Source organism: Cyrtonyx montezumae, unplaced genomic scaffold (genome assembly GCF_038088225.1).
Source record: "Cyrtonyx montezumae isolate F1298 unplaced genomic scaffold, pur_monq_1.0 scaffold_3, whole genome shotgun sequence".
Lineage (NCBI taxonomy): Eukaryota > Metazoa > Chordata > Aves > Galliformes > Odontophoridae > Cyrtonyx > Cyrtonyx montezumae.
Genome location: NW_027072034.1, coordinates 145,735,383 through 145,756,017, shown reverse-complemented (window position 1 = coordinate 145,756,017; position 20,635 = coordinate 145,735,383).

Here is a 20,635-nt window from a genome sequence, read left to right as displayed (position 1 = left end):
CATTTAACTTCTCCAAAGTCGCTTTTCTATTTAAATATGTTTTCTATTATTTTTAAGCACAGCTAAGGTTAGCTGGAGGCAGGCATGACTTAGATTTTTTTTTCATAATACACAGTTTCTAAAAGCCTAGTGTCCTTCAGCTTCTTCTGAATTTGAACTACCTTTAAAAAATAACGGTGCTAAAATTCCTTTTTATAAATAAATAAACTTACAAAATGTCCTTCACTTAACAGATTTCTTGCTGCCTGACTTGAGCTGAAGAGCTAGCAGAGATTTCTGCATGTGAATAAACTTACAGCCTATTTTGTATTTTCTTCTAAAATCTGATAGACAGGAAGACAAAGGTTGCAGTTATTAGCACACATAATTGCAAGCGATTAAATTATTGGTGGCTGGTCACATACTGATCTGATGTAACAGACTTATGTGAAGTAAGGGACTATTCAGAGTCTTCCAGCTGTTCATGTGTGTGGCGAAAGAGTAGCTCACCCTGGTGATTACACTCATATATTGTACCAGACAGTAGAGCATTGGCAATGAAAACACTTGTGTTCAGCTGCTAGGGATTAGACTGGTTTACTGCACTGCAAAAACATGACAATTTGCAGATCACTGTATTCAAACACAAGACAAACTTGTTCCTTTCCATATTGCTGATGTACCCATGATAAAGCCTAATAATTAAATCTTATGCTGTTAACTCATTCAAAATTTATTATTCTGGCTAGACCATGAAGATAATTTATTTACCCATCATGAAGTAATTAGTGGTAAAGGATCAGTTTAAGCTGCAGAATTCAGCATGTGTCTTGTGAATTTCTTGTTCTTCTCTAATCAGTTTTTTACATATATTAAAAGCATTACATTTTTCTAAACTGGTAACAGAGAGATGTCTCTGCTTCTTTGGTATATCTCTGAAAAAGTATTTTAAAGCTGTAACAAATTTTGATGCAAGATATGAAAGAGAAAGAGTGAGTTTTTTTCCATTAATACTTCTGTTTTCCATGGTATCCAAAGTTAAGATGATATTCTCTGTTTTGGAAAATACACATCAGAAATTCAAGCCTTGAGAAGGTGTTGAAAGAGGTATTCCCTTGGGTTTAAATAACATCAAATGAAGGCCATCACAGACAAGATTTTAACCTTCTTGCTCTAGTGATCAGTTATTGTCATGATGCTAGAATCACTTTTATTGAGCATTAAAGGCAGAAAAATGCTAATTTCTGCTCTGCATTAATTGCTTTTGCTTATGGCAGAAGAAATTGCACAGAGGATGAACTTCCATGAGTTCCTGAAATGCTGTCTCCCACTGGAGCTCTGCCTATGGCACACTGTTGACAGAGCTCAACTGCATGGTAAGAGTCCCAGTGGCAATCCGTAAGTGAAAACCCACTTTGAGTATTTCAGTGACCTTGATTGCACTAAGCAGGTGGGCATTTATCAGCAGTGCTAATGCTCCAGCTCTGCAGAAGGTAGGGGTTGTCCATTCCAAGAGTTAGGTAATCTTAATTAATTTCAACTCATACGTGCAGCTGCTAACTTTTCTGCCCTGCTTTCATATTTTTATGTCCAACTGCCAATATTTCAACTCAGAAAAGGATAGACATGGACACAATAACTAAATCAAAGTTATGTTCTCCATTTAAGGTCAAAATAATCACTGATGTAAATAACTGTGATTTTTTCTTCTCCCACATGTTTAACTGGTGGAACTGTTGGAGAAGATGCTTGTATTTTACTCCTAGGCATTTATCACTGCATTTACTGCATATAAATGTTGCTCACATTGCTCATGTCTGCTCCATATTTTTTAGAACTGATCTCATCATTTCCTCAGCTTTCTATTCCCTCCAGTGTGCCTGCAGTTCTGATTAGTAATTTACCACAGAGTTCTATAACAGTGAATACTCTACTGCTGCTGTTAATTAAATCTGTGTGGGTAACTATTCACTCACAAGAGAAAATCATTGCAGCAAGATATTGTCAGCCCTGAGGCTTTGCACTAATAGAATCTGTACATATCCCAGAGGTGATATGTTCTGTATCTGGAGAGGATGCAGTGAGCCAGATCTTCCAACACATCCAGCTGGTGATTCGGTGAATGAATATCAGGGGGACAAGCTTCAAAATATAGTGTTCCTAAGACTGAAAGATGGGCAGAATAAGAGCAAGACAATATGGATATTTTATCCTTCTTGGTATAATGTTATCTCATAACCTGTGATTTAGTCTGTGTTTCTTTTAACTTTAATTTGGGACACATAACTGATGTGGAGTGCTTTAAGTTGTTAAAATTAATCATTTAGGGGAATGTCATACATGGTGAAGGGTATTGTTATATTAGGAACATAAATGAGTTGAGGAGACATAGTAAAAGTGGCCTATAGCACAATACTGAAGAATTACAAAGGACTTTTAAAGAAACTACTGACAATTCACTGTCAGTTAGTTTCAGCACTGACCCATAAAACTTTCCTCTCTCAGGTAATGATAGCATTTGCCATTTGCCGTATTCCAAGCATTTTCTAGCATGTATCAGGAGGTTATGCGGATCATAGGCAAAATGAAAAATTTTAAAGGTTACCATTGTCTTCATTAGCCCCATCACACTAATGAAGGGACAGTTGCCTTGAGCAGGCAATTGCTGCCTCATGAATTCTGCACATGGGTTGCTGCGTTACAAGCATCTGCAATGAAACCCTGTCCATTGCAAGGTGAAAATGCCTTTGTTAATAGACAGCACTATCTGGGTTATGCAAATGATTTGGGTACTATACAAAACATATGTTCTTCTTCTTAATAAAAGATATAATTTGTATATAAGTCTATTCTAGACTACAAAGTGAAGGATTAGAAAGGATCTTTCTTCATAGAGATGTAATTATCTTTACATATGCACATAAGGATTTATAATAACTAATGAAACTGTTATTATAATGGATGAAGAACATATCCAACTGCTAACGAATGGAAATGGTTGTCTCAAACTTTGAGAGAGTGTAGTGAACTGAATTATGTTTTTGCTGCTATACATAATGCAGTTATACACAATGCTTTATCATTTCATGATGCCCTTTCTGCTTCTTAAACCAACATCTCTGTAGCCATTGTTAACAGTGTATTTGGCTTGTTTAATATACAGAACTGAACAGGATGCTGACAGATTTATTCTACATTCATAAATAAGTCTATATGCACTCAGTAATTAGTGTACATTTAAATAATAATACATATGTTAAACAAAAGAGACCTGATAAATAAGTATATATACCTTAAACAGTGGGCAACTAAATTTGTAGACAATATTATAAAATCTGGAGATGAGAAGTTTCCTGGAAGCAGTCAATAGCCAGGATTTGTGGTATCAGATGTCAGACTTTCAAGCCTTGGGTGCTGAAACCAGACTGGTCACTTAAGCACATTAGTAATCACTGGAGTAGTCCAGATGGAGATTTCTCTCAGTTGTCATGGGCATATTTTTCAGAGCAGTGCTCGTGGCGCTTTCTATACCTGTCCATCACTGCAGTGGTTGGCAGAGCCAACTTTACAGGATACAGATTTATGAGCAGGGCTCCTCTTTTGAGGTCTTGACACCTTCAGAATTTGATTCTGTTCAGCGACTAGGACAGTTCTGACATGCTAAGGTTTTAATCACTGGAGGGAACTGCTGATGATCCACTGAGGTGCTTTGAAGTCAGTGGGTACAGCTTGAAGTTCCTCTGTGGCAAATAAAAATTGCCAAAGGGAAGTTGCTGTTGAAATGAAGCAAATAAAACAAAGAAGAAAGGGGTAGCTTTGATGATTTAATAATTTAAGTTCACTATCAAAAAGTTGGAATATTGTTGCAGGTGCTAGGATGGGGACTGAGTGGGCTGAGTGTTGATAAAGAGTGGAGCTCAGCACTTCCTACTATGTCTATTTTTAATACATGCACATTAAACAAGTGCCTTGTGAACAACTCCAGTAGATAGAGACTCTGCAGGAGATTTGGTCACATTAGTTGTTTCTCTTTCATGTGATTTGTATGGATTCTCTTTCTTTGTCTCATGAAATCCAACAGCTGTAGTAATAATGGTGTTAATTGACACTTGAAAAAGGCTGTTAATATATAGCTAAAATCACTTCCAGATATATATACCAAAGAGATTATTTCCTGAGTTGTCCTTCTATATTACTACTTTTCTGTGAAACAATATATGTATTAAATACTGTATATACACATATTGAATCCAGATAGAAAATGAAACAATAACTAGTCTAAAAACATTCAGAAAAAATTAGAAACTGAAACTGAACTGAAGAGCTCTTTTTACATAACTATTAATTAATAACTAAAAATGAGGGCATGGTTACTTCCACTGTTGTAATACAAAGTGATTCTGGCTTTAATACATTTAGAAAATTAGTTGTTAGTTCAAACGAAAACTTTATGGAAGAAAGTGTTTGTATTACAATTCTCCATTTAAGAAATCATAGAATCATAGAATCATAGGGGTTGGAAGGTATCTCAAGAGATCATTGAGTCCAACCCCCCTGCCAAAGCAGGTTCCCTACACCATGCTCTCTGTAATGTTTTATTGTGGTAGTATAAGCATCCAATTCACTTTCTAGGAGTGGCTGGGAGTGGGGAAACATAAGTACTGATCTTCAAGAGTGATACTGAGAATGATACAAAGAGAGGCTTCTAAATTGCAGTGATAAATTACAACTGGAAGTAACTCTTAGAATTCTGTTTACCCAATGCCTACACTTATACCTAATTTGGCAAAGTTAACATTTCAAGTTTGATGAGTCTCATTACTCAGTACACTTTTACAGAAGAAAGGTATGCCATCCAAAGGGTCCTGGACAACCTTGAAAAGTAGACTTACATGAGCTTAACAATGTTCAATAAAGCCAAGTGCAAGGTGTTGTATTTGAGTTGGGGCAAGATACATGTACAGACTGTGAGGAGAACTCACTGAGAGCAGCCCTGTGGAGAAGGACTTAGAGGTTCTGGTGGATGAAAAGCTGGGCATAAGCCAGCAGTGTTCTCATGGGGGCCAGAAGGCCAGCAGCATCCTGGGCTTCGTCAAAAGAGTGGACAACAAGACAGGGGAGGTGATTGTCCCCATCTGCTCTGCCCTTATGAGGCTTTATCTGGAGTACTGCATCTAGACTTGGGGTCCCCAGCACAAAAAGAATGCTGAGCTGTTGGAATGGGTCCAGAAGATGCCACAAAACTGATCAGAGGGTTGGAGCATCTCTTCTATGAAGATAGGAGAGGAATTTGGGCTAGTTGAGCCTGGAGAAGAGAAGGCTCCAGGGAGATCTCATTCTCACCTTACAAATATGAGGGCTTACAAATATGAGCTTACAAATATGAGGGAGAGCAACTTTTTGCAGAGCCTGATAGAGATAGGACAAGAGGAAAAGAAAAAGGGGGATTTAAGTCATATGGTAGGGGGAAGTATTTTACTCAGAGGGTAGTGACAGAGCCCTGTCACAGGCTGCCCACAGAATCTGTGGGTGTTCCATCCCTGGAGGTTTTCAAATCTGGGTTGGATGGGGCCCTGTGCAGCCTGAGCTGGTGGGGGCAAACAGACAGTCCACAGCAGAGGGTGCTTTAACATCCCTTACAACCCAAGATATTCTGCGATTCTGCGATTCTGTAACTTAAAATAAAGCTTCTGAGTTTCTATCATCAGCAGAACCTTCTGAGACAAAGTATTTCCAGCTTTTTTTCAGCTGTGACCTTCATTCCCTAAGAACAGAAGCCAATCCCTGTATTGGTTTTATAAATCATAAATATGAGAGTTTCTAAAGACTGTTCTCCTTCAGCACAGTGTGTTTCAAAATTGAAGATTTTAGGTAAAGCAAAACTTTTTTTCCCTATACTATACAGGAGACAAAGATAATGCAACTTCCCTCCTTTTAAAAACAAACAAGATGAATAGCTGTATGCTTTTCTTCTTTCTTTTGATGTCTCTGTCTACTACTGCTGTGATTTAACCTGACAGCAGCTCGGCACCACACAACCATTCACTCAAGTCCCCTCCAAGTGGTATGGAACAGCCTCAGGCTTCATTCCTGCACTGTGCTGGCTCTGGCCTGGCCCTGGCTGTGCTCCATCACTCAGCAACAAGAAAACATCGGTGGGCACTGTTAGCACTGTTCTCGATGAAACCTCTTAGGTAGCTTCTCAGTTCCTCATTCTGAATCAGATTCATTTCTTCACTGAGTGTTAGCACTCCATTGGACTGTTACAGTGAAAACAAAGGGGAAAGAGACAGGACTGAAACTGTAAAATACTTTGTGGGAAGTGGGCAGGATAAGAGGAGGTAGAGCTTATACATCAGTTGACAGCAATACATCACAAAGAGAAAAGTCAATTGTAAAATTCTGCATTTAACTTCATGAAGATACTTTCCGTAGCCAAACTGAGAAATCTCAAGGAGAAATCAGTCATTTCCAGGTGTTATCAACTGCTTTCAGTGCAACAGTCTCAATCTGCTTCTTAAGGTTTTTAAAATGAAAAGAACTAGAGTTTCCCAGTCTGTTTGTTGCTAACAAACAGATTTATTAATGATTATTTTTCCCTCAGTCTAATTTACAAAGCATTGTGACAATCTGGGCAATGACTGGCAGATGTAAAGAGGAACAGTCTCATTTTGCATGTTAGCTGAGAGTCTGAGACAGTGAATAATGTATCTTCTGTATAACAGCATGGAGTTTTTGCTGACACTCATTCTTGTTATTCCGTCACCACAACTTATGTCTTTTTTATTTTGTAAGAAATTCAAGCAATGATGCAGCTTGATTTATAGAGACTCAGCATTTCAGTAAAATTGTGAAAAAAGTAAATAAACACACCAAACTCTGTATCACTTCAGGAGTGAGAGCTGCTGTAGACTGAGTATAATTTCATCTTTCCTTGGTAACATGAAGTCTTTATTTATCTAAAAGAGAAGAGATCTTACAGATACTGAAGTCCAGTCTGTGACTTACCTACAAAAACGTACCTTTTAATTATTGCTTAGAATCTGCTTATAGGATAATGTTTAGTTTTAGTAAGAATTCCTTAGTTTTGTCCTACACTTGGAAGACTTTACAAAGCAGAGCTTTATATGAGTACTTGAGGATCACCAAGACATCAACAAAATTATAAATGTCTAATTCATAGAAATTTTTATGTTGAATTATGAGAAGTTTTCTTCTGTACTTAGATCCTCTCATCCAGAACAATTACATTAAATGCTTTATTGAAAGGTATGTTGAAACTAGAGTTAAGTGGACATGGAATATGGGCTTTAAGCTGCTTCCTAGAGGCTATGTTGAACTCAGAAACCTCAAAGTTTTCCTGTTTTCTAAAATCCCTATTGTTTTTTTTTTTATATCATTAGAGTTACTCTGTATAATCTTCATCTCATTTAAAAAGTTTACTAAAATACTATACAGACTTACTTTGCTTGGGTATCACTACTAAAAGCAAGTAACAGCTTTTATACTGCCCATCTTTTCTTTCCTGTCTCATATCTGACTTGTTTAGGTAAGTGGTTAGACAGATCCAAAAAATAAATCTCAGACTGCAACATCACAGTACTTTCTATATAATTCCAGGCATTTCTTTTCCTGTGATCTTTCAAGCAGAGAGATAAAAATTCCACTAGAACACTTTCTTCTGATTTTGATTTAATAAGAAAGACTATGGAATTGCAATGTGAATAAACTCATTAATTCTGCAGACACTATCTCTTGGTGCATTCATGCTGAACCTCAGGCAAGAGGCTGAGATGCCTAATTTAGGACAGTGTCTATCCATGGCTTTTGTGATAATTACTGGAAAGAAGGAGAGAGAAGAGGGATAACGCCAAAAAGTGGTGAAGATCTTCCATGGCATGAGATGTTATCCAAAATGGTCTAATTGTTTTTCCTTATTAACTAAGTAGAAAGTAATGGCAACAGCATTCTTGATCAGTTGTAAGAGTGAGGGATGTCCCAAACAGAAGCTTCTGCAGTACTTTGGTAAAGTCTTCAGCATTTGCCTGTTTCAGCATGTATTAAAAATCCAAACCAAAATTTGAGTTCTTTATCTATCTGACTAAATTTACAAGCTAATAACAAATCTTAAAAAAGGTGGAGGGATAGGCCATGAATATCTCTTCTTACATTATCTAATATTCCTAATTAACAATTGTTTGAAGAGCCAAGAATGCAGATCTCTGAAAGAAAACAGGAAAGAGCAAATAATATAAGGTTCGATTCTTAATGAAAGAGAAACCAGTTTTGGCTTGTGATACCCAGCATTCCAGAAGAAGGAAATTTTCTAAATGAATTTTAGAAAGTAACATGGACACTAAAAAAAATAAAGGGAGACATACTAACACGGGTGAAAAGGAGTACGTATGTGGTAGAACATGGGAAGGAACAGCGGTGTGTAGCTGGTGATAAAAGTCAAGGGGAGCTGCAGGCCTCATTGACAGAAAGACGTGTAGTTCAGTTTGATCTCTTTCTGATTGTTAACAAAGCATTCAGCAAAGCTGACAAGCACTAATGTGTTGGTAAAAAATCTTCACTATTGAAAGAACATTATCTGGAAGAAGAATGAAGTGCTTAAATTAAGGAATGCCTGAATTCAGATTGTCAGTATAATACTAACTCTGTCTCAGTGTGCCCTTTTCTTAAGATAGTTCCTAATTGTGCTGATGCAGCCTACCTAAATTAGACATCTACTGAAATACCTAAAATTCTAGTTTAGATATTCAACATTCTGCTGATTGCCTGTCAGGAGTGAAGTAACTTTCACTTTTAAATCTGCGATTCTAGGGTCTCAACAATTCCCAAGGTGGCCTGATTCATTCCATTGACCTGTGAAAATGTGGAAATTGTAGGCACCTCAATTTAGCATCTATATCTTGATGGGGTGAATATAAGAAGGAGCAGTACTGATTTGGTTCAGAGAGACATGTGACAGAATGGATGGTGCAGATTTAATGAGCAACTAATCAATATTTGGTATTTTCATTGCTGGTAATTGAGCAAGCACATGCCATCTTTGCTGAACATATCCAACTTTCCTATCCATGTAGAATAATTAATTTCCTCATTAGTATTTCTGTGGTGTGCCTTGCTGAAGCAACTCAATTACTCATAAAAATTAATTGATGCATCATCTTAACACCCTGTGGAAGACGACAAACAAAGGCAAAAACATCCAGGATATGTGATACTCACTACTGTAACAGCTAAGAGTTATATGTTATGTCCGCAGCAAAATTTGTGTGGTAGAACTGTACCCCCAGGTTGATGTACATTCAGCAGAAGTCACGGCATGCTTGTAACTAGAGCTCACATTCTCCAGAACCTGAGGGTTAGGGGGGACACAAGAAAGCTGAGATACTAGTTCGGGATGGAGGGATATTGGAAAGAACACATACTAAAAAATCAGCACATTTATGCCCAGAAGCATGTGCTTTTTGGCTCTAGCTAAGCAATTCAGCTCCTGTCTTTGCTGAGATGAAGGCCTTGCAGGTCCTGTGCAACAGTGTAAGTACAGCAATGGAGTAGATTCCACAATAACTTCCATGCCTGCATTCTTCTCAGGTGTTAACTAATATAGGCAGTTTACCTGTACAGATCCTATATTCTTCTTAAAAGGCATTTCAGGCTACTTCTGGTGATGCATATCAGGTAAAGTATAAATTCCCTCTATCTGCTACTACCAGAAAAGTAAGAACGTTGACCTGTGAAGCTATTTTCAAGAGCCTGGCATACCTTTGGCTATACTGTGATCAGTTATTTGTGTATCCCTTTCCTGGCATTCCCAGCAAGAACAAGGTGGTGGTCTTCTAGGCAGAAACTTTCTAGATAGCTTTCAGTAGTTTTTTTAGTACATCTAGGAATCATTTAACTATATCATATTTATGTGTCAGTACACGTTAAACACATACATATTAATAGGATTTTACTCCAGGTCAGTATGCTGTACAGTGAGTTTAAAGTGGAATGGATTGTTGTCTTTGTTTGCATGGTATCACTACACAAAGGCCCAAGAGAGAGCTAATAATTTCATATATGTAGACTGTTAATATTTGTCTCATAACATTTAATTCCAGAAAATATTTTAGTTTGAATTGTTATAGGAACTACTTAATACTATTTGACCATTATTGCCATTATCTAGTTAATCCATTATTTGATAATTCAAGAGCACTATAATTAATGAAGTGCTGTTATGCACATATTGTGATTCATGTACAACTTCAGAGTTCAGTGGGTAGTTACTTAACAGTTTACATGGTGTGTCTAATATTGCTTAAAACCAAAATAATACAGGATATGAAAATGCCCACTAAACATTATTCTTGTGGTTTTCTGTTTTTGGGTGGGTTTTTTGAACTTCTTTACTCAGAAATTGAGTACGCACTTAAAAATGTTTCCACAGCAGTTCGGAACCATAGTTTTCACTGGAGAAATGCCTAAACCTCTCCTGCATTTTGAATGATTTAAGGACTTTTGACTGCAAAGACTCGATCGATACTTCTCTCAACAGCTTAAGATTCTGACACTTAGATAGGTTCATCCTGAAGCCAGAGATAAGACAATCAGCCAATTTGGAGTTAACATCTCCTGACTGACTTAAAAAAAAAAAAAAGAAAAAGAAAAAGGACAGTGAATTCCTTCCTATATGCCCAAATGCGTGGCGGATCTCTTCACAGGCAGAGAAAGAAGTGGACCATGCAGCTCTTAAGGCTGTCAGTTTTTCATATGGGGAACAAAAATGATAAGCGATTTCCTAAAGGAATATCAAGGCACAATGGGACAGGGGTGCCCCTCCTTTCTTGAAATGTGGGAAAGAATTCACACTTCACCTGTGTGCTATGGACAATAGCAACATAACGGATCCATACTTTTCAGTGTTTTGAAAAATACTCATTGCAACATAAAAAAAAAAGCACTAATAAACTTTATTCTTTGCTGAAGTTCCTTTGATGTTTGTTTATCTTCAGTAACCAGATTTTCTTCAGGACTAATTCAGAAATATTTTTTTTTGTAATGTCTGTTTTTTGAGCCCCAAATTGTTTTATTCTTCAATTGAATTTATTTTACTCTGAGTTTTTTCTCTTTCCTAACTCTTCTTCTACTGTGTCCCTGCCCTCCCTTCTTCTTTCCCCTTTTCCACATTTCTTTCTCATCTATGTACTTGTCACTTTCTTCTTTATTATCTAATGTAACGTAATGGGATGGAATCTAATCTAATCTATTTTTCTCCCTGAGCATTTTTCATGCCATTACTACCTACTTCCATCCCTCTCATCTCCTTGGATGGGATCAGAGCATGAATTTTGTCACTCTTATATTTAATGAGTTGAGAATCTCACCCAATGAGAATATATGGATGCTGCTCTCTAGAGAAATTTAGCTGACAGCTCTGAGTGTGGAAGGACTAGAATGAGCTTTCTGAAAGTATTCTGTTAGTATTGGCATGGTGTTAAGAAAGTAGCTAAAAGGAAGAAGTATACATACTAAAAATGCAGGACCTTTTTTTTTTTAACCTTTCTAGGTTAAAAATTATGTAGGAAAATGGGGGACAAAATACACATACAAGATTGGTATATATCTTGAAGGAACATCTTAAAATCAATTTCAGTTTAAAAAAGTAGAGTGCCCATGTTTGTGCACACACGTGCTTCACTGTTAACACAAGCCTTCAGGAGATATTTAATGAGATCTTTCTCAAATGATTTTTCAAATTGTCTTCTAACCTCTTTGAGGGCTGATTTGCTAAGATATTGTTTCTGAGAACATAAAATCAAAACCAAATATTACAATTTCAGTTATAGGGATAACACAATTTTTCTCTTTCAGGATAGAAAATGTGCAGAACCAGCAGTGCTCCAAAGTGTGTTCAAGTAGAAGCACATTAAGAAGACATTAGCAGTGTGTAGCCTAGAGCTGCATGCCAAGCATGGGGGTCTCAGGGCTTGTGTTCAGACAGCCTCTGCTCTGCTCAGACAGCAAAGGGCACACAATTAATTTTGAAAGCATAAAAAGGAATTGTTCTGAGATTTAAAGTAGAGTCAGAAAGAGTGAAATTGCCAGACACATTCAAGGTTCTTAATACAGCTTCTTACAGATTTCAACAAACAAGGTTTGTTTAGGTGAAAATACATAAACACACAGTTTACCATATTCTGTTGGGATACATTTTAGTTCCTTCAGCCTGAATAACATTTTTTCTTTGCAAGAGTCACAACTAAAAATCTATCAGTGGCCTGCAGATTGGTTGCTATCCTATCTGTGCTTATTATACACAAAATTGTGTGGTAATTTAGGCTACAGGAAAACGTTAGTTAGAAGGCACATATTTATAAGTGCTTTTAAATGAAAAATGAATCTATTACTTGTGAACAGTGCATAATGAAGATGCAGTGAGGAAACATGAGTTGTATTTCTCTCCTAAGGATGGTGTTGCCTCAGAAGGGAGATGGAAGCAGAAGGAATGTGCAAGTAAGTCAAAGACCTGACATCCCACACTCATCTAGCTTTGGTAATGAATGTTCATGAACTTATTTATTAATCCTAGTGTTCCTGAGCACCTTCCAGGGGAGTATTTATTACTATGACTGCACATCTGCCACATACCATTTGGTGTCCTCTTCTCTTCCAAGGAAGCAGCACACCTGTAGCAATACAAAGTGAGAACTTTTAATTTACTAGAGTTTTCTTTCTTCATTATTTTCCAAGAATACATCTTATGATGTATTTGTCAGAGATGGCAAGATGAAAGGAATGCATTCTGCACTGGGGCAGCAGCAGATGAGATTTGTTCTGGCACATTTTTCCGGAATGTGTGGGTAGAGGGTAGGGGGAGTAAGGAGTGCAATCTTGGGTCAGTCCCTAAGAAATGTATGTCACCTGCATAGAGCTTTACTGTTGCAGTGAAAAAAATCTGTTATGCTGGAAGACCAGAGCTGTCACTGATGCTTTTCATTTCTGAGCTGAAGATTTTTGTTCTCCTGCTCTCCTTGACCTAGGCTGTGAAAGAAGACCTGTGGGGACAGGACCCTGCTCTCCATTAGGCATTTCATAGAATGAGCACCAAACCATGAGTTTCATGAGGGACTAAATTCAATAATATGTCATTTAGTGCAATTGTGTTGTTTTACCAGTTTCAGTGTGCGTTATTCTGCCCACAAGCTCTGCTACAAAGGTTCTCAGAGACTCTATGATCCATATATTTCTTCCATAGAAAACCACTAGAAAATGAGCTTGATGGCCTCTGTTGCTAGGAGATACATTGATGCATTTGTTGCTACTTGGGATTTTGGAGGCATCAAAGATATCACATGATGGTATGTCAGTAACTGTTGCCTGGCTGAGGGCTGGGAAAGCACTAATAGCTGAGGTCAAGATTTTGCTTGCAACATGGGATGAAACTTGTGACTCAGTATATGAGGAAAGAAAGTTTATAACTCTTCAGAGTCTACTTTCTGACACCAGTGAGTAATTCAAGAACACTCCTGGAGTGTGGTCTGAACTGACTATGTATAGATGTTTCCCTAATTAAATGTTCTAACATGAGAGTGTTATTAAGTGAGCTCATTCAAACACCAGATCCTCTTGTTGTTAGCAGTAGTGTTATTTGCAGTGAAGGACTGATTCAAATGTGAATCTTTTTCAAACCAGTGACACCTTGTTCCAAGTCATTTAATCAGTTCAGATGCTTCATGACTGGTTGCATGTTGATGATGAAGCACATTGAAAACATGATAAATTAATGTGGGAATTCTCAGTGGTAGGGAGGAAAGGAAAAGACTGTGGTTGTTTCTTATCAGGTGGCTCCCAGAGGAGGCATTCAAAACTCATGGCGTTTTCATGTAAGCCATTCAACAATTGCAGCCTGAATGGAGAGGCTTTATGAGCACCAGGATGAAAAGTCTAAGACAGGACTGACAAGTGCTTTCAGCTGCCTGAAATGAGAGATGTGATATTAACAGCATAGAGTGAAGCTAATGCTTGGTTGTGAATCCTAGTTTTACAGACATGCCTCTCAGGGTTGTAGGTAGACATTTTATGTCTGGCAGAGAGATTGCTTCTCCATATATCACTCTACCCCTATGGCCTGGTTTAGCTGATCACTCAGTGTGCCAGCAATTGTGACTCAGACATCCCTCTGACTGTTACCTGCACAGTGGCACAGTTTACAATACTTAGCATCCTAGAGTATAAAGCAAGTGCAGATCTGATCTTTTTCTTAGAAGCAATACAGGGATGTCAATCTGATCAGATTTGATGGTGGAGTACCCAAAGTGCCAGCATTTTAGGCAAGGAATACAAGAAAGAAGCCCCTTTGCTTTTTTCTGTTGCTCCTAAAAGGGTGGTGATTTTTGCCACTGTTCACACTTAGCAGTGTAGAAGTGCCTGCTTTGTAAGCAGGGGATTTGGGATCTAGTGCTGCTTCTATCATGCATGTGGAACTTAAGGACTCATGAGATCAAAAAGGAAAATAAAGTGATTGTGTCTGAATCCCAGACTTGAAGGCAGAATCAGGGCATTAAAAATAACTCCTGGCATATTTCTTGAATTTCATTTTATTCAATAATATAAAATGTGGTAAACATATAGGTAGCTTTAATTTCAGCCAGAAGCATGCCCATAAGTGTGCAAATGCATAGGCTTGTAATAAGGAAAAAAGATAAATTTGCAGCATTCAAGTACAATTCTGATTTTTCCCAAAACTGATTATGTGAATAGTTATTATATTACATTACTGAAATATATCAGTTCTGGGTCAGTCAGTTTTTCTGTAGTCATGAATCCTCTTTATTCTGCTCCTTATTTTGCACTGATAGACTTGGGACTGAAACATTTGCTGTAACAAATGGAAGGAGATGTGCATCTATAAAGTGTGGTCACGTTTACCATTCATTTTACTCAAGGTACTTCCAGAGAAGATAACACATCTTAAACTCTGTTCTGGAGATGAATGATGATGCTCTGGATACTTTCGGATGGAAATATAAATAACTCACAAGTTTATCTCTGTCTTCTTCTAGTGTGTTCCGAGAGAACTCAGTTTTAAAAGACAAGAAATCCCACCACTAGGAAAAACTGTTCATTTTTTTTGCTTGATTTGGATTTAGTGATGTGAATAGAAAGCTTATGTACTAGCATGGCAAGATGTAGACAATTGATCTTTCTAAGTTTCACTTGCTTTCCTGTTCCAACTGTAAATTTATTACTTTTCATTGTAAAATTAGCATTGGGGCATTTTTTAGGCAAAGAACAACTGTTATGCTTTCCTGATCACTTGTAGCTGTCTGGTGTTTATTTTAAGCTCAGCAACACCAGAATACAAATGGCAAAGCACAGAGTTTATTACCAGCATGCAGCTAACATTATGTAATAATTATTAGTTCATATGCATACAATGGGATATACATCCCTCCAAAAAAAGTTACCATTACTTCCTTGGCAACTGCTTCTTCTATTTACTTCCCTATAGGCCACATGAAGAAAACTGGAATAATAAATTGATATTTTTACTATGTATCTCTGTGGAGGCAAAGAAAATATATTCTTTGAAATCACATCTTTGACATAATTGTGTATATGTTTTCAGCACTGACTACTGTTAGGCAACAGTTTCTGTGCAAGAAAAATATCAAAGAGAAGTATCTCACAGTAATTTACTAGCCATCATGGGTCTGATTTTATTGCTTATCATAAATGTACACTGCAGCTGTTCAAGACAAGTATGTAGTCTGTCTCTTAAAGGTAATATCTACAAAACTTAATCTTACGTAGCTGTTTCATTTTGTAAAGAAACTGATTATTGTAGGTTCCTTGTATCCAAAATCCAAAACACAAGTGTTCTGCTGCTGTTAAGTTTCTTATTGCTCTGTGCATAAAAGGGTTTATGTATAGATTGCTATCATAAGAATGGAATGGGCTTCTGAGGCAGCTGAGCTCACTTCCCTGCTATCACCAGCTATGCGTACCTTTAGGATTGCTTTTGAGTGCCGGCTCTTGGTTCGTGCTCTGACTGAATGCCAGCATCATGCTGGGACAAGATGCAAATATACACCTCCTGTCAGCTTCTTGCTGTCTTCAAGAAGGAACTTGACTGAAAGGAATTTTTAAGGTGTTGTGGCTAAAATTCTCAAAATGAAGAACTTAGAAAGTAAGAGGCTGCCTGTGCAGCTTTTATCTTATGTATCCTAGCAGTCGTAAGATGAAAATTAGTGAACAAATTGTACAGCTATCTGAATTTCTCAGTGAGTGGGCTTTGATCCCCTGAAATCCTGCATCTGGAATTACAACTTTCCTTCTTGTTGTTTCTCTGCTCTTCTTGTCACAGTACCTGTTATTTTTCAAAACATTAAAAAACACCATCATTATTATCTTTTTTTTTTTTTTTTTTCAAATGTAGAACTTATCTTTGTAGCTTAAAACAAAGGGGTAACACTGACTCTGTTTTGTTAGCAAGGAGCTAAGACACAAAAGGGTGAAGAACAACATTCACTTAGGAGTCTAGACTTTATTAAAGCCTGATTGTTCAGCTCATGGTTCCAGCCAATATCAAATGCACCCACGAGCAACTCTGTGTTACCTTGAGGGTTTTGAAAGAGGACTCAAAATTATAATTACAAGTTGAACACATTGAGGTTAAAATACGTATCTAATATCTATTCAATACTACACTTAAAAGTTATTGCAAGATAGTGAATATTGAAATGATTTGCCCTGTGTTAGAATAGAAGTCGGACAGTGACTGGTCATTATGGACAATCTTCAAGTCAGCATTCTACTGATTTAACACAAAAAAATATGTGTGGTGACTACTGATGGTGAGAGAACTGCCAGGAATGAGAGCTCTGGAATAGCTGGGAGTTAGAGAGAAGGAAAACATATCTCTATTCAGCACTTGTGGCCTACTATGGGATTTTCAGGGGAAGTCCTGCTCTACATATGACCATGTATATTTGCCATTATTAGGAGCTGGGTCTTCTTCTCAGGATGTGTTAAACTTTACTGTGTGGCATATATGAGGCTCATAACTTGTTTAATCAAGAGCTGTTTTGTCATATGAATAATGAAAATTTGGTCTCCATCACTTGATTTTATAGCTCTGTCGGTTACTCAAAGATAATAAATTAGCTCAAAGTAATAAATAAGCTCAAAGTCCAACAAGTTAATGTCCAAAAAAAAAAAAAGTTTTTACTCATCTCACTCTCAGAATAGGCTGAACAACTTCTGTTGAGACTTTGAAGCTTATTTCACATTTCATCCTGAATCAGTCTATCATAAGGTGAAATATGCTTCTACAGTACATATGGAGAGACAAGATTAAGCTACTGGGAAAACAGAAAAAATCAGTAAAATTTGTGAAGTGCAACATTTTTATAGCCTTCTCGTTCTGGAAAATAGTACTTAACCACATTTACTTTGATAGAATCTCCTGTGTTTATTGCCTTATTTACATGAATATTTTCTATGAATAGTGATGCAGAAGCATTGCCTTTGTTAATGATACATGCAGTTCTTGCCACTTCTGAGGGAACCTGTTGCTAGCAGTTAACTTTGTACTGAGAAAATTGACTCCTTATGTCAAGGTGAAAAATCACAGCCAGAAACAATGGCTCATGTGTTTCTGTTTGTGCAAACTGTGGCTCAATGGTCTCTCCAGTATTAAAGAAAATGCATCTACAAACTGAGCATTTAACTGATCCCATTCAAAAGAACCAAACTAAATGATAATATTTAGACTGTGTTCCAATAAAATAGCAGCACAAACATTGGTTTAGGCTGTTGAAACTTGAATCAGTGTTCATATTCTAACCTATATTTAGTAAATCTGACAATTGCGTATGAATGTAAGAAAGTAACAGATTGAATTTGCTATCTGTTATGGTATCTAATGGCAAGATAACTTGCTAACTTGCTTTATTTAGAAGACAAAGTTATGTACACAACCCAAGCTAGATGTCCAGTGATGCTTTCTGAAATAATGGAAATGTTTTTGTTTTTTTTTCCTGTTTATGGATTTCTAACCACAGAATATTTCCTATACAACCCTCAATCTTATTTTGTGTTTTTGCATTAGAAAGTATATTTTTGTGCCTATATTTCTGCCTCAGGTGAATTTACATCTATGAATTCTCAATATTACTTAGCAAAAATGACTGTATAACTGATCTCCCAGTGAAAAGCTGTGCTAAAGTGCCTTTTACATATGTCCTGAACTGGTTCTCAGTGATGTTATGTTAAGCTGAAGCATCTGTTTTGCCATTTTACCTTCAAAAACAGGACAGCTATTCTGCTTCTGTATCTTCACATGACAGCAAGTTTTGTGACCTCTGCATTTCGTTCTTGACTTTGTGTTTATGCAAGCCTCCTGTCCTTCAGCTTGTATATCTGTTCAAGTTGTCCTCACAATATTCTCATGATCCAGAAGGATTAAATAATATGTGAATTTCTGTGCCTGTCACCATGAAGTATGAATTCCAAGGATTAGTCAAATAAATTAGAGATGGTAATAAAGGGGACTTCCAACATATATCACAGCCTGTAACTTATGCCTTTTTTCCAAATTACACATCTAGTTCAAGTTCCATGAGTTCTTGAAATCTGTTCCCTGAAATGTCATTCCTTTGTTCACATTTTCATCCTTACTGACTTTGAAGCTTATGTACCTCCAGTATCTACAATTATCTTAGAACTCATACAGTTTCAGTTTGTTGGAGATCTTCCCTATTGGTTATTCTGATTCTTCTCCCATTGAATTTTAGTGAAAGCCCTGCAGTTAATACCAGAAGGAGCAGGAACTAATGGCACATGAAGATGTCAGAGGAGTCACTAAAATTTATCTATTGCAGCACTGGTACTTTTCCTGTGCCAAGGAGATAGATCTACCATTGCTTGTGACCCTAGTCATTTTGAGCTCATCAGGTGTGAACAGCAGAAAAACATTCCCTAAATCATTCTTAAAAGACACATTCTTGCGTTTAACTCGTAAGTTATGAGTTAAGCTGGAGAAGATATTACTAAGCTAAATGTGAAGAAGAACTATAAGTAGCTAAAGGGGAAATTGCGTAGTCCAATTGCAGGTTTTTCATTCTTGTGAAATTCCTTAATGACTAGACCAACGTCAAATTGTACTTAATACTTCGGTAATGTCCATATAAAGAAATATCACTATGCTAATGGTAGGTGCATATGACACCTAGTACAGAAAAATAATTCAAGGTAGTAGGTGTAAGAACATCATACAGAAATAACTTGGTAATCTTAAGAACTGAGGACGCAGTCATGTGAAAAAATACCATTATTCAGTAGAGTTGAAGCTGTGAAATTTCCTCTGCTTTCAACAGTTGATTAGCTAGAATCAGCAATGCAAAAGGACTGAGTGTATTAGATGGCTGCAAGATATTTTGGGAAAATAACGCTGTGAAAAACCCTAGTGTTCAATGCTAACATCTCTTACAGTGCTACATTTTCTCAGCTAGAAAAAACTGAAGCCAGAACACATGCCTTCTTTCTCCAGCTGTGCTGCTTGCAGAGGTAATGACCTCCATCCTGTTACCAGTTGCTAATCACTTTCTCCTTCACATCATTATGAGTGCCTGCTAACTAATTTAGTCAAAGTGAGACAGGTTGCCTTAAAGAGTTTCAGCTGAAAATGAAAATGTACTATCCTAGCTTATTTTACAAGAAACAACAAAAAAAAGACTGATCGCTTAAAAAGCTGAATGTGCATAGTGCAAGTAGGTGAGAGTTTATTGGAGTACTCCAGACAAAAAAGCAGAGCACCGAATGGAATAGGTAAGCTCTTCATTGAGTGTGTTAAGAGGTGGAAGAAGAGGTGCAGACACAATTAATAGGTGTATTGTTGCGGGTTAACACAGGTTATCAGCTGAATACAGCTGCTTGCTTGCTTCCTCCCATAGCAGGAAGAGGTAAGATAGTTGGAAGGGCAAAAGTTAGAAAACTTATGGGTTGAGATATAAAAAAAATAATGAGACAGAAAGAGAGAAGTAAAAAAAGAAGAAGGAAAAAATGCTCACCACTTATCAGCTCACATCAGCAATGGCAGCCCAAGCAAACATTCTCATCCTCTCCTTTTATTGGTGACCAAGACATCATATGGTATGGGATATCACTTTGTCCATTTTGCATCAACTAACCCAGTTCTGTAACCTCCCATTTTCTTGTACACCTACAACTCCTCATTGCTAGGGCAGCGCAAGATGCTGAAAAGTCCTCAATGTAAGCACTGTTCAGCAACAAGTAAACCATGGGTGTGTTAACACTATGTTTCATCAAATTCTCAAAATGAAGCATCATTACAGATACTATGGGGAAAATTCATTCCATCTCAACCAAAAGCAGTATATATATTTGCAAAACATACCAAACCACAACTGTTTCTGCATTCAAGAGTTGCTTCTGAGAGACCATGGAGCAGATAAAATATTGGAGGATCTGTAAAAATTCATTTTTTTAAAACCAAAAAAGAGAAGCTACTGAGCTACAGAACTTCAAGCTTAATTTCAATTCCTAGCTAAAATTTTGATCAAATAATCAAACATATTTCTACTCACTCGGAAGACAACATTTGTCAAGAGTAAATCATGTAGACCTGTTTAATTTC